General features: G+C 40.7%; 1 pseudogene; it reads left to right on the top strand.

Annotated features, from left to right (window-relative positions):
* The first annotated feature begins 112 nt into the window (after positions 1 to 112).
* LOC125363926 lies at positions 113 to 10,877 on the top strand (annotated as a pseudogene).
* The last annotated feature ends 3,680 nt before the right edge of the window (positions 10,878 to 14,557 follow it).

Here is a 14,557-nt window from a genome sequence, read left to right as displayed (position 1 = left end):
TGGCACTCATTTCCAGAAGAACTCAATGGGTCCTGTTGGTCAACGTTGCTAACAATATCTTAAAAGTTTATCTTTGTTCATTTGGGGTGAACAAAAAGAGGAAAGAGAGGGCATGGAGAGTGAAGAGGAAGAGGAGAAAGGAAGCAGATACAACTGTGACTGTTAGACAGACCTTTCTGGTGATCACTAAGTAGTATAAAGATGGCATGTTAATGTTGGAGGTGTTGGAGATGTGGTTCAAGTTGTAGAGCACCAGACAATGAGTGAAAGTGTCAGATACTGAATTGAATCCTGGGTCCAAGCAAAAACAAAACAAAACAAAACCACAACAACAACAACAAAAAGATTGGTGTTATGACCTTCCAATTGAATCTTCTTATTTAAACCGAGAAAACCTTCCTGAAGTTCTATAATTCCAGACAGAAAAGACAATTTATCTATAATTACTCATCTAAAGAGGTATTAATCCTCACAGCTTTGAAGAACTGTTGTTGCTCTAGAAAGAGAAGAGTCCCATTATTTCTAGGGAGAGTGAATAGTGATTCTAGGACAAGCTAGCATGAAGCTTTGATTTGTTATATGATTAAAAAAAATTGCTGGGCACCTATTGTGTACCTAGTAATGAGGAATGGAAGATGTGCCAACTTCTTTTCTTCCATGTTTATTGAGACATGAACCCTTAGGGTTAATTTTATTTTTAAAGTAATTAATCTACAGTCTATTTTTAACTGCCTCTCCATTTAAGTTGCTATGGTGTGAAATTATAGTGGTGTGCATGTGAATTTATATCTAATATACTAGTTCCACATTATCATTTCCTGTGCCCCTTGAATGATTCAATGGCTTAGAGCAATTATGGTGGGCTCTAAAGATGAATTTCACTTACAGGAGAGAAATTTCTTAATGACTTATATGTTGCAGTCAAATTTGCTGATGAATTTGGAGGTTTATAACCCTTGAAAATTACTTAGGAAATAGCATGACTTCCTTTGGATAACAATATGCTTGTCATCCTGCTTATGGTGACAGAATTAATGCTGCATTTGCAAAGTGGTCCTATGTATGAAATGTTCTACAATAGATTTGAATTATAAGAGAACAGACCACTCTTCTCAATCACTTACTGACAGAGTATATGTGGTGTCAGGATACAATGACTCTTTCTCCAGTCTTGTAAGATTGATAGACTGTGCTTTGATACTCCAATCAGAGCTAGCATAAGACTACCAGATTCCATCGCTTCATTGTTACACAGATTACTCTGTAAAGACAGATTACTGAAGGAATTTGGATGAGAAAGTAGAACAGGAAAGCATTGACAGGAAGACCTGTGAAGGCTCAGTAAGGGAGACAAGAAAAATAGGTGGGATGAAGAGCAGGAAACACAGAAATTGTGTATACTGGAAAAGGTACCTGGTGTAAGGACAATGCAAAGATGCTGAAGAAGCCCAAGGGAAACAAGGCATGGAACAGAAGAGGGGTCTACGACATGAAGGAGATTTGCGGAATAGCCAGCTGGAGCAGTGGCTCTACTAAGTGATAAACAGGGCAGCCACCGTGTTCAATCAAGGGCTGGGGCTTCTGTCTTGGGAGTACTTGGGTGCTGCTCTTCCTGGGCAGGAGGGTGAGGCCACAGGAATGCAGGGTCCCCTCTGGTGAGGAGAGTGAGAGAGTCTCAAGCAAGGAACCGAAGTAAGCAATGATCAATGTCATCATCTGTTTAAATTCCATGTTCCAACAGCTTTCTCTCTTTCTCCATCCTCTTTCTTTTTTTCCTCCCCTTCCTTCTCTTCCTCTTCCTTCATTTTGTTCTTCCCCAGATTAGACTGGAACTCACACTCTTCCTGCCTCCACCTTTTGAGTGCTAGGATTATAGTCATGGGCCACCATGACTGGCTCTACCACTTTATTTCCCACTCCTTTGGCCAAACATACCTCATAGCATGCCTCAATTTACCCCTCAAAAAGTGGCAGATGTAATCATTTGACTTCTCCTGAACCATAGATATGTTGAGTAGAATGTGTGGAGTCTAATAGTCGATTGATGAAGGTTACACTTTGATATGATTAACACCTTACCCACCGCAGATCCCAACTTGTTAAAGGTGAAGAATGGACTGGGGCCAGAAATGTCTGAAGTTTATATTACGCAGAAATCAGCAACTACCAGTCTTTACAACCTCCCTAAGCCTTGTGCCATTGCTGATTTGCACCTTGGTGTAGGGATGGAAAGGGGTACGCAATGGGGATGGAGGAGGCTCCTGCCATAATTTGGGAAGGAGTTACAGATGCTGATGGTTCTACAAGTGGAATTAGCATCAAAGCAGAGCCATAAGACATGGATCTTCATCTGTTCTTTGTTGCTACAACAGAATGCACAAGACTGGATAATTTATAAAGAAAAGACATTTGTTTGGGCTCATGGTTTTGGAAATCTAAGAGCTTGGTACTGCTGGCTTCTGGCAAGGGGCAGATGGGAATGCATGGAAAGGGAGCATGTGTGCAAGGGCAGGGAGGTGTTAGGCTTGCTTTAGAAAAACCCAGTGGTGATAACTAGTTCTCACGGGAACTTCATTAGTTCCTTCATGAAGGCAGAGACCTCATGACCCAATGCCTATTAAAGGCCTCACCATCCCTCAATGCTATTACCTTGCCAATTAAATTTCAACATGAGTTTTGGCGGAGAAACCCCTCATCTTGCCCACTGCAGATCCCAACTTGTTGAAGGTGAAGAACGGACTGGAGCCAGAAATGTCTGATAAAAGTTTTTTTGTTTTTGTTTTTGTTTTTTTCTGCCAGTCCTGGGGCGTGGACTCAGGGCCTGAGCACTGTCCCTGGCTTCTTTTTGCTCAAGGCTAGCACTCTACCACTTGAGCCACAGCGCCACTTCTGGCTCTTTTCTATGTATGTGGTGCTGGGGAATTGAACCCAGGGCTTTATGTATACAAGGCGAGCACTCATGCCACTAAGGCATATTCCCAGACCTTTGATAAAAGTTTTATGCTTAATATTAAGCTATTCTTTTTGAAAGTGTTTTTATGTTTCGATGCGATCCTTTGATGTGGCAAAGTGATAAAATGTACCTTCTGTCAAAATGTCGGTAACCATGTAGCATTTGTGGAATAAATCTTGTGACAGTGTTCAACAGGAAGAGAAGGAGGGAAAAGGAAGACCTCTCCCTAAAATAATCCCATAGAAGAAACAAAGGCTTACAATGGAGATTTAGTGTAGCAGTTACAGTATGCTAACATGTCAGGAAACGTCACAGAGGATTGTTGAGAGGAAAGTGGAAATTAATTCAAGCAATTCACAAAAATTCAGACTTCTAGGTCATTTCATATTAGAAATCCTGATTGAGTCTATGGGATATACATATATCTCTGTCTGTCTGTCTGCCTATATTCTCTCTCTCTCTCTCTTTCTCTAGCTCCTTTCATAGAGCTCCTGAAACCCTTTTAATTTACTTAGTGATAGGGTGAGCAGAGCATCTTTATTCTAATATTTCATTTTTGACTCAGTGTTCCTGATCTTTTTTTTTTTTTTTTTTTTTTGCCAGTCCTGGGCCTTGGACTCAGGGCCTCAGCACCTTCCCTGGCTTCTTCCCGCTCAAGGCTACCACTCTGCCACCTGAGCCACAGCGCCCCTTCTGGCCGTTTTCCATATATGTGGTGCTGGGGAATCAAACTGAGAGCTTCATGTGTAGGAGGCAAGCACTCTTGCCACTAGGCCATATTCCCAGCCCCGGTTCCTGATCTTTTAACCCTTGGAATTTTCTGGAAGATTGGAATCTCTTTTGTCCTAGTGATGACTTTTTGTTTTTGCAACGGAGATCTCACTATGTTGCCACGTTAGTCTCAAAACTTCCAGAGTGAATGATCCTTGCATCTCACTCAGCCTTCCAGGTGTTGGGACTGCCAATGCATGTCACTAGACCTGGCTGATGAGGCAACTCTTGGTGTCCTATGACATAAGAACTGATGATCAGAAAGACTAAGCTATGGTTCAAAGCTTGGAATCTCCTCTGGGGAGGGAGAAGGGGTTCAAGATCGAGTTCATTATCAGTCTTAGTTGTAAAATCTCCATAAAATTCCCCGAGGTGTGGGATCTGGGGAGATTCCAGCTAGTGAATACATCCAGGGCTGGCGGGGTGGGGGGGGGGGTGGGCGGCGGGGGGAGTGCACCTCAACTCCACAGGACAGGGGTGTCTGTGTGCCAGACTCTTTTAAAGTACACCCTGTGTGACTGACTCTTCATCTGGTGGTTCACTTATAGCCTTTAAAATCTTTGAAATAGACCTGCAATCATATGTAATCTCTTTAATTGGTTTTTGTGAATCATGCTAGCAGAACCTGAAAAGAGTGTTACTGGAGCCTTTGATTTATAGTTAACCCAGTGTAAGTCATGGATGATCAGGGAGCTACTACTTGATAGTTTCATCAGAAGTGGGCAACAGTCTGTGGGACTGAGCTCTTAACCCTTAGGGGCTGTGCTAACTCTGGTTAGGGCCAGAATTGAATTGAATCATAGGATCTTGAGCTAGTGTCAGAGAACCCATCAGTGTGAGGGGAAAGAACTGCATATCTGAACAGAGAGGTGTGTTGAATATGAACCTCGTTTCTGTTTTCCTCTCTTACACTGGTCTGGGGAGAGGCCTCATTGATGATTCAGATAGATTCAAGTTTTTCAGCCATTTATCACCAGTTCTGAGGGCGTGAACTTTTTTTTCACATTAAAATCACTCTTTTGTATAATTTTAAGCCATGACAGACTCTACTGTCTACCATTTAAACTAGAATCCTTAGGAAGGGCTGGACCATGGGTAGTTTTTTAAATCTTCCTTCTTGGTATTTAATGTGCGACCAGGAGTGATAACAAGTCCTTCACTGTGGATGCAGTAATTCATACTTGGTGAACTTCCCTGACTAATATTCTCAGAGCCTAAATGTGGCAAACATAATCCTTCCAAAAAGACAGTCACCTGGTTCATGATGATTTAGGGTAGATTGTTTGGTACTTGTTACATATTCTAAAGGGGAAATGAAACTATAAAACAGACTGGAAAAAAACCCCACTGAATACATAATTCAAAACATCATTACGGTGATAGCTGATGATGAACATAGATGTTTGTTTGGAAATTTAGTAATTTCATTTCCTGGCCAATATTATTTAAGATAAAATGTGGGGAAATAATTTCTAGTCTTTTAAACATCAGCAATATGAAGTTTTGGGGAGGTCAGAGTTCTCCAACTCAAAATGTATAATTATATCCCCTTCTACCTAATAAGTTAATTGTGAATCTGTACTTTACCAAGTAAGCGTGTCTGTGTTTGTCTGGAGGAATGCCAGTTAGAGGCAGTGAGAAGGGGCTCGAGCTTGTTCTTCAGTGTATTCTCATTCTGGAAACAAGGGCAGCCTGAAGTGAACATTTCCTTTCTTCCAAATGCATTCTCTAGATGGAAAAACAATGGCACTTCGGCACATTAATTTCCTTTAACCTTAAATAGAGAAAAAAACAATGAAGCTAACTTTCTTGAACATTTCCTTGAAATTTAGTAAGTTGTGTCAATTAATAAAAATGGATAGCCAGGTGTCAGTGGCTCACACCTGTAATTCTAGCTACTCAAGGAGGTTGAGATCTGAGAATTGTGGTTCAAAGCCAGCCCAGGCAGGAATATCTGTGATCTCTTAGCTCCAGTGAGCTACCAAAAAGCCCTTCAGTCTCTGCCTCTGTAGTAGCTAGGATTACAAGTGTGAGTCACCTTGCCCAGGATAAATGTTCTTTCTTTTTAACAACATATTTTGTTTTAGTTTCTGAACAATAGATTTTTCCATTTAACGTGTAACAGAAATAAGCCATAATTAAATAATTTAGCTCTTAGCTTTTCATGCTGAGAAACAGGCTACCTTGCTAATTCCATAACGGTATCAACAAATAAACAAATTAGTGTTTATTCAATTTGTTAGATTATTTAGGATCTCACTGAAGCAGCTGCCTGTCTTGCCCATATAATTGTAGTGAATGATCTAACATATTAGGGAAATGTGTTTGCAAAAACAAACTAAGTAGCAGGATTATTAGTTTACCTATGCCCTGTTTTGGGTACTCTGAAAATCCCATTTTGAGGGCTTCAAGCTTTACTGACAAATGTCACTTCATAAGGAGACTTTTTTTGGTTATAAGCTTACTGAACAAATTAACAAAATATAGCAACTGGAGTATAATATAGCAGTTGGAATTTGGTAAGCAAGCGGGGCTTGGGTTTTCACTTCTTGTGTTGGAGGACTGGAAGGTGAGGTGTATTTGGCAGCTTAGGCTCTGGATGCCTGGCCCTAAAATACCTGGCTCAGGTGCCTCTGATCTGGTCTAACAGTCCCCATAAGTGGACAAAGTTGTGGCCTGTCTTTCTGTAATAGTATGGTGATATGATATTAATATATGCTACTTTTGCATCCCTCCTTTTGGAGAATCTGAGCTCTCTTGTAAACAGGATTAGAGAAAACGAGCAAGAAGGGCATTTTTTTTTCATTTTTATGCTATTTCTCTTATCGTTCAGTAGTGTCTGATATACCAATAATTGTTGACTATGAATGGTTAGCACAAACTGTGCCTCTTTTCTAATGGAAGGAAAACACTTTTATTGTTGTTGTTGTTTTTTAAAGATTTTGTTATCAAACTGAATTACAGAGAGGTTACAGTTTCATACATTAGTCATTGGAAAACACTTTTATTGTTACTTGAGATGTTTACTACTGATTTCAAGGAAATAAGCTTCAACATTTCTGGAAGACTGACTCTATCTTAAGTAGTTTTAAACTATGAAGAATGGCTAGTTGACATTATAGAACAATTATAATACTTATGATAGTAAATCATGCTTTCCTAGTATTTGAAGTTTTCTTTAATTCCCAACTCCAGTTCTATTTGGTTATGCCAGTTTTTAAATATATTGCTAGATTTCATTATTTAATACATATTTCTTACCTGTGTTCCTAAGTGAAAGCAATCATCAATTGATTTATGTGTGTGCTTTCTTATTCATTCTTTCTTTCAGCTTTAGAAAGGTATTGTTGATGAATAAAAGTATATTTATGATATAAAACACTTTTAAATAATTATATACATTATGCACTTATTAAATCAAGTTGACTATACAACAGTTCATATGGCTGTTATGTTGTATTTAATCTATTCTTAAGCCATGTGCCCTTAGTTCACACTGGCAATCCTCGCTACTCTTGAGGCTGAGATCTAAGGATCAAAGCCAGCCTGAGAAGGAAAATCCATGAGATCTTTATCTCCAATTAATTACCACAAAAAAAGCCAGCAGTGCAGTTGTGGCTCAAATGGCAAAGCACCAGCTTTGAGCCAAAAAGCTAAAGGACAGTGTCCAGGCCCTAAGTTTAAGCCCCAATACTGGCACATCAAAAGAAAATGTGGTTAGCAATTTTAAAGCACACACTACTGTAGCTTCAGGGTTGACTAAGTAGGTGATAGTGAATACTGACCAAGGGAGAGTCTTGAGGGGATTGATGGGTAGTCCACATTTGGGCACTTTGTGTTTCATGCACAGAGAACAATCTCATGGAAAATCCAACATGCCTGAAGCTCATCGAGTTAGATACTGTGGTCCAGAGTGCCAATGTATGTATGGTGACTAAACAAGAAAATGGGAGGGACGTCAAAACTCAGCATTGAGCATTAATGACCACGTAGAGATGTGCTAGTAATGATTAATGTTCTGGAAAGTCATTGTGTGTCTTTAGTCTGCTTTAAAAATCATTTAAACCAATCTATCTGCTCCTAGCTACTTAACAGTCTTCAGCAATGCTTATTAGAAACATTATAAACATGAAGTAGATTGCTTCTTCTCTAAGCCACCACGAAAATAGACCATTATGTAAGGTGCAAAGACTGTAATAGCAGTTAAAATAAGATTAAGTCAACTTTTTTCAGAAAAGACCTAAAAGAATATTTGCATTAACAACTATTTTCAATTGAACTCTCAATGGATCACAATAGCTCAAAAGCTATGTATGGGGCTGGGGATATAGCCTAGTGGCAAGAGTGCCTGCCTCGGATACATGAGGCCCTAGGTTCAGTTCCCCAGCACCACATATACAGAAAACGGCCAGAAGCGGCGCTGTGGCTCAAGTGGCAGAGTGCTAGCCTTGAGCGGGAAGAAGCCAGGGACAGTGCTCAGGCCCTGAGTCCAAGGCCCAGGACTGGCCAAAAAAAAAAAAAAAAAAAAAGCTATGTATGTACGTTCATATAAGACTATTGTTGACATATTGTCTATTGTCTACATTACATTTAAAGCCCTAGGCGAATTTTCTTGGGCGTAGGCCACGTGGCTACTGTATATGTTCTTGGTACATTGTATATTGTATATATGTCTACCGACCTAGAGAAGGGAAAGAAAAACCCTGTTTTTCTTACACCCTTGTAAGATATCACAAGAAATGTACACACTGCCCTACTATGTAACTGTACCCTTTTTGCACAACACCTTGTCAAAAATTTTTTCTTTAATTAATAAATAAATTACAAAAAAACAAAACAAGTATTTTCATTGTATAACAAGTTTGTTTGAGCCTATTTTATGTTAGTTTCATTAACTCTCTAATACTATACTCTCCATAGTTTTGAAATTATCGATAATATACCATAATTTTCCAATCAGCAAAACCTAAAACACCATTTTTTAAAAGAAATTAGTTGGGAGTAAATGTAAAAATTTTTATTAATGACTGTGATGTCAGAAACATGTTGACTATATCGTTAAATTACAATAGAAATGTAAATTTGCACAAACTACATAGTTGTGTTTGTTTTTCCTGTTCCCTGGGGCCTAAAGTGAGAATTGCAAAGTCCTTTCTGGATATTTTGAGTATGTCAGGATTAATTTTAACATTACCATTGTGTGTGTGTGTGTGTGTGTGTGTGTGTGTGTGTGTGTGTGTTGCTCCTGGGGCTTGAACTCAGAGCTTGGACATTGTCTCTGAGCTTTTTTGCTCAAGATTAGCACTCTACCACTTGAACCACACCTCTACTTCTGGCTTTTTGGTAGATAAGAGTCTCATGGACTTGCTTTCCAGGGGTGGCTTTGAACCTCTGTCTTCAGATCTCAGCCTCCTGAATAGCTAGGATTGTAGGCATGAGCCACTGGCACCAGCTGTTCAATTCACTTACATGGCAAAGTCTATGCTCATAAATACTAATGAGTAATGGTCCCACAATTTTATTTTTTGACTACAACAGGTAATGAAGAAGTATTAGCAAGTCTAGAGACAATAGTGGGACATAGAAGAGTGTCTCTGCCAGTGGAGGGAAGCCCAGTGCCTGGCAAAGACAACAATGTGGAAGTGGTTGATCCTTTTGGTGACATGCTGGCCTCTTCCTGGGAGGAGCATACCACCTGTTTGGCAAGTGCTAAGGAACAAGATTGCAGAGTGCTTTTTGGCATTAGTGAGAAGGAAGTCATGGATCAGCAGCAAGATGCTGGCATAGTTATCCACTCAGCAGTGAGAAGCTTTTACTGAGAATGGTATAACTATTAGGAGGTCAATTCCAAGATGATGGCTTTTGATAACTCCCCAGCTGCGCAGTATGCTGTCAAAATTCCAGTGGTCTATACAGAAAGGCCAGGATAGAAGGCTACTGTTAGAAACGGTAGCTTTTGTGGAACTTACCAGCAAGATTCTACAAGGTTTGGGTCTGTGTAACCAGCTAACTACATGTATCTGAGCAGTGTGTGGGAATCTGGTGGAGAAAGCCCAATTCAAAAACTTGGGAGCAGTGGTTCCACACTTCAGGACACATCAGGATGGCCTTGTGAACATGCTGATCACAGATTCCTGACCAAGTGCCCTCCAATCTCTCCTCTGATTTGGAACAGAAATGGATCCCAGTGGAGAGCTGCTGCTCCTTCCGTGGTTATGCCAACAGAATTGTGGATTCTGATTGTGGTGCAGATGGTGACTTTTATCTCATAGATGGAGATGAGTTAGCAATGTTAGTAAGCAGTTTCCTTAAGAAGCTCTTGGTGGAGGCTGGAGAAAGTGTTAATATTGGTGCTGTACAAACTGCATGTGTGGGGCTGGGAATATGGCCTAGTGGTAGAGTTTTTGCCTTGTATACATGAAGCCCTGGGTTTGATTCCTCAGCACTACATTTGTAGAAAAAGCCAGAAGTGGCGCTGTGTCTCAAGTGGTAGAGTGCTAGCCTTGAGCAAAAAGAAGGATGGGATAGTGCTCAGGCCCTGAGTTCAAGCCCCAGGACTGGCAAAAAATAAATAAATAAAACAAACTGCATGTGTGAATGGAAGTTCAATATGGCATCTTGAGGAAGTTGAAGGTGCTTGGTTACTGCACTAAAACTAGTGCCAAACATTTGTACTACATGCTCACGAGTTTGACATGGGAAAAGCTGCTAAGATGCTGGAAAACATCATTGACTTGGTTTAACCTGACAGCTGGTGACATGATTTTTGACATGCTGGTGATGGAGGTGATCCAGGCTCTGAGGGGTCTGGAGGCACCACAGTGGGAGTGCTCTCTCCACAAGTCTCCCCAACAGACAATGCCAAGTGAAGGTTGCAATCTAAAGAGTTATTAGCACCATGGGTGCTGAGAGACAAGCAGTGATATGGCTGGTCTACAGGAAGCAATCAATGACTGGGAAGGAAGTACAAGTTCTTTGAGCTTTTGTGTGGCTCTCCAGTACAGATGTTGTCTGAGTGAATGCACAAGCACAATCACAGGAAAGTGCTGAGAACCTTGCACATGCAATGAGCTTGGCAGTGCTTGAGCTGGCTCAAGAAGAGCTCTTGCAGGTTTTGAAAGAATTTTTGCATTCTAAGAAACTGAATTTGTAAGCAGTTTTGATGTAGCTGCCACAGTAATGGCAGTACTAAGACTTTGTAATCAAAATGTTTACAGTGCACATTGCTGGATTGTTTCTTTTTAAAACACAACCAGAAAAATTCTTTAGAAATAGGTAGATAAGCCGTATACTCATTATGTGATTCAATCTTTAAATTTGCAGTGTATGCGGGGTGCTAGAATTTTACTAGATTTTATGGTAATAAGGGAGGTGCTAAATTCTTTAAAGAAAAGTGTTGCCATTTCATTAGTGATTGAAAACTGTGTTTTAACTTGTGACTTTGTGTCTAAGAAAGGATTTCAGTAGCAATGCTTCTCATGCAAGGACCATCAGCCTTTCAGGGATCTCCACTACCAGTCGAAAGGAAGGCCAGGAGCCACAGCAAACTATGGGCCAGCAGCCCCTGGGGCCTGGACACACTCAGGCTAATGGGAGACTCTGACAAGGTGAGACCTCAGACCCTGCACTTCTCCTTGTAGCCTCTAGAGGGTAGTACAGTCACAACACGGGAGCTGATGAAAGGATGCTTCCTGGTAGGAATGGCAGGGATCTGTCTCTGTCTCTGTCTCTGTCTCTGTCTCTGTCTCTGCCTCTCTCTTTCTCTCTGTCTGTCTCTCTCTATCACACACACACACACACACACACACACACACACACACACACACACACACACACACACAGAAAGAGAGAGAACAATTGGCATTATTTCAGTCCTTTTCAATTTGAACCATCACACGCAGGTGAATGTTCCATTTTCAAATTCCTTCTGTTTTGTTTTTAGAGGACTGCTTCATGGTGCTCAAGAATCCACAGGAGGTGGGCGTGGATCCTGGGCTCCCATCTCTGGCTCTGTAATCCACAGATGGGCTAATGGCTCTTCCTCCCCGGGAGTTCTGAATTCTGTGATGGCACGGCAGCTGAGTTCTGCCACTTGCCTTGGCTTTGAAATCCCTGCCATCTCTCCATCCCATTCCACAGGAAGTCCACTGGTCATCTTGGGCACACATTAATATCTGTATTGACAACACTGCTCACGGCAGAGAAACAACTAGCTTCATGTGTTCCTCACATATGTCTAGATACATATGCCCACTTCACTTTCCACTTTAGGAGTTTGGTTTATAGCAGGTTGCTAGAAGAGGTATATTACTTTGTTCCCAATGTATCTTTTTCCTGTTTCATTCTTTGGGAACGAAAAATGCCATTTTTGCTCTTCCCATATGTCAAGGGTCTTCCTAGCAGGTGTAGTTTTCCATACCTCAGGCTTATGGTATGGTTATCAGGGGCAGAATCCTGACACATTAATTGGAATTAAAGAATGTATGAGATTAAGCCAGGCGCACTGGTGGCTCATGCCTATAATCATAGCTATTCAGGAGGCTGACATCTGAGTATCATGGCTGAAAACAAGCCTTGGCAGGGAAAGTCTGAGTGATTCTTATCTCCAATTAATCATCAGAAAAACCAGAAGTGGCTCAAGGTGGTAGAGCATGAGCCTTGAGCAGAAAAGCTCAGGGATAGCACCCAGGCCCTGAGTTCATGCCCCATGACTGACACTGTGAGAGCCAAGCTGAGAGACCCAAAAGGATTGGAAATTTGAAAGGCCTTCTCCCAACATATTCTCACTCAGAACAGCAAGACTTTCTTGGAAAAGTCAATCACTCCTGGCTTAAATGGAATTCAGATCTATCCTGGGCAAGGGCTAATTCCACCTAAACTGCCTGGGAGCCTGGATGTAGACTAAGGTTTATGCAAATTTAGATTAAGGTTTATGCAAATTGTAAGCTGTTTAAGATTTAGCTCTAGTTCCTGAGATGAGGAAATCACCTATCATTTGTATACAAAATATTGTCTCATGTTGATGCTTACACCTTACTATCTGCATATACTTCCCGACCGCAACACAATAAAACCTTTGGTGAATGGAACTTTGGGACCTGAAGCTGGCAAAAGGTTACGGGTCCCCTGGTACCTCAAACCTCAATTCCACGGTCTGGTCTTGTCTCCTGTCTGTTACTGCCTTGTCCCCAGTCGCAGTGAGTTGTGACAGACCCAAAATCAAATCAAATAAGCCAAGTTAGAGGATGAAACCATTCAAGCCATGATCCCAGTACACACACACACACACAGACACACACACACACAGACACACACACATACACTACGTGAAACAATTTCTCTTCTGAAAAAGAGGATTTATCTTGGTAGTGTCTTGCTAGAGGCTCAACATAAGCCTCTTTTGATTATCCAAAGCAGTACATCTAGACCTTTAGTTCAAGTAGCAGTTGGTTTAAAGAGACCACAGAGGGTAATGACCTGGAAATGTTTCTCCCAATAAATTATGAACTTCTAAGCTGAAGTTGTTTTTGTCATGACTAGAGAGACAACAGCAATTGGAATGTCAAAGTTACCTATTGGTAACTTTACCTTTCACCTGTAAGAACTTCTTTTTCCCAAGAAATGTCTTTTTGTTGTATTAACTAGCATAGCTTCTGGCCAACTTTGACCAAGAGATATGTGTGTACTTTGAACTCTACATTGTATAGGGCTGGGGATATGGCCTAGTGGCAAGAGTGCCTGCCTCATATACATGAGGCCTTGGGTTTGATTCCCCAGCACCACATATACAGAAAATGGCCAGAAGTGGCGCTGTGGCTCAAGTGGCAGAGTGCTAGCCTTGAGCAAGAAGAAGCCAGGGACAGTGCTCAGGCCCTGAGTCCAAGCCCCAGGACTGGCAAAAAAAAAAAAGTAAGTCTACATTGTATATCTTTCTTGTAGTTAATGCTGAAAATGGAGATTATGGACTCTCATTCATTTTCTTTTCTGCTTTTATCTGACTTTCACAGAGCAATGCAGGGAGAGAGGTTCTAATTTAGGAAGTAATTTTTATTCTAGAAGCCCTAACTTTAGAATTTTAAACATTTTAGTTACTAGCAATTAAAAAAATAAAATCTCCATTTTTCTAAGAGCTGTTAGTTCCTCTAGAGGGTTGGGGAAGGCAGTATGTCATCTAAAACTAAGGAGAGATTTGTTATTATCTTTTCAGTATTTATAGCATATAATTATTTGCCTGTCTTATCATTTGGCTAAAGTATTTCACAAAGCATTATTATTGATGATAAGTCTCTTGTTCCTCATTGCAAAAAGAATGCCTTGGGATTTCACCACTAAATTCCACTGTCATGTTTTAAATGTACTGTTACCTGTAGTAGGCTCAACTCATGCCAGGATTAAGAATAGTGACTATCTGGCCTATATCCCAGCTCTTTCCTTTTCCACACCCAGGACAGAATCCATGATATACCATAGCACTGGACCTTGTTGATCCTGATAGGAGTTTCTACTTGATATGAAAATCCGTTTGTCATTCTTATTTTAAACAGAGAAGTGTCTGTATCTCATCTGAAGAATTAGGTAGGCCATCTAACTGAAAGCAGAATCAAATGTCTAGAAGAAATAACAGAAAGAAAGAGATTGCAAGTAATCCCAGGATATATGTTGTCCTTCAGTAACATTATGAAGGCAGGGGGAGGGGAGTGTCTTTGACAGAACATTATATGAGATCACCCAGGGCAATGCTTCTTAGAAAAAGGAGAAAGCCTGAGAGGAAATGATTTGTGCCAACGTAAAGGCCATCATTTATCTCCAGCAAACGCTGGGGCCTCTATGCAC

This window comes from Perognathus longimembris, chromosome 15 (genome assembly GCF_023159225.1).
Source record: "Perognathus longimembris pacificus isolate PPM17 chromosome 15, ASM2315922v1, whole genome shotgun sequence".
NCBI lineage: Eukaryota > Metazoa > Chordata > Mammalia > Rodentia > Heteromyidae > Perognathus > Perognathus longimembris.
This window is presented reverse-complemented; position numbering and strand designations above follow the sequence as displayed.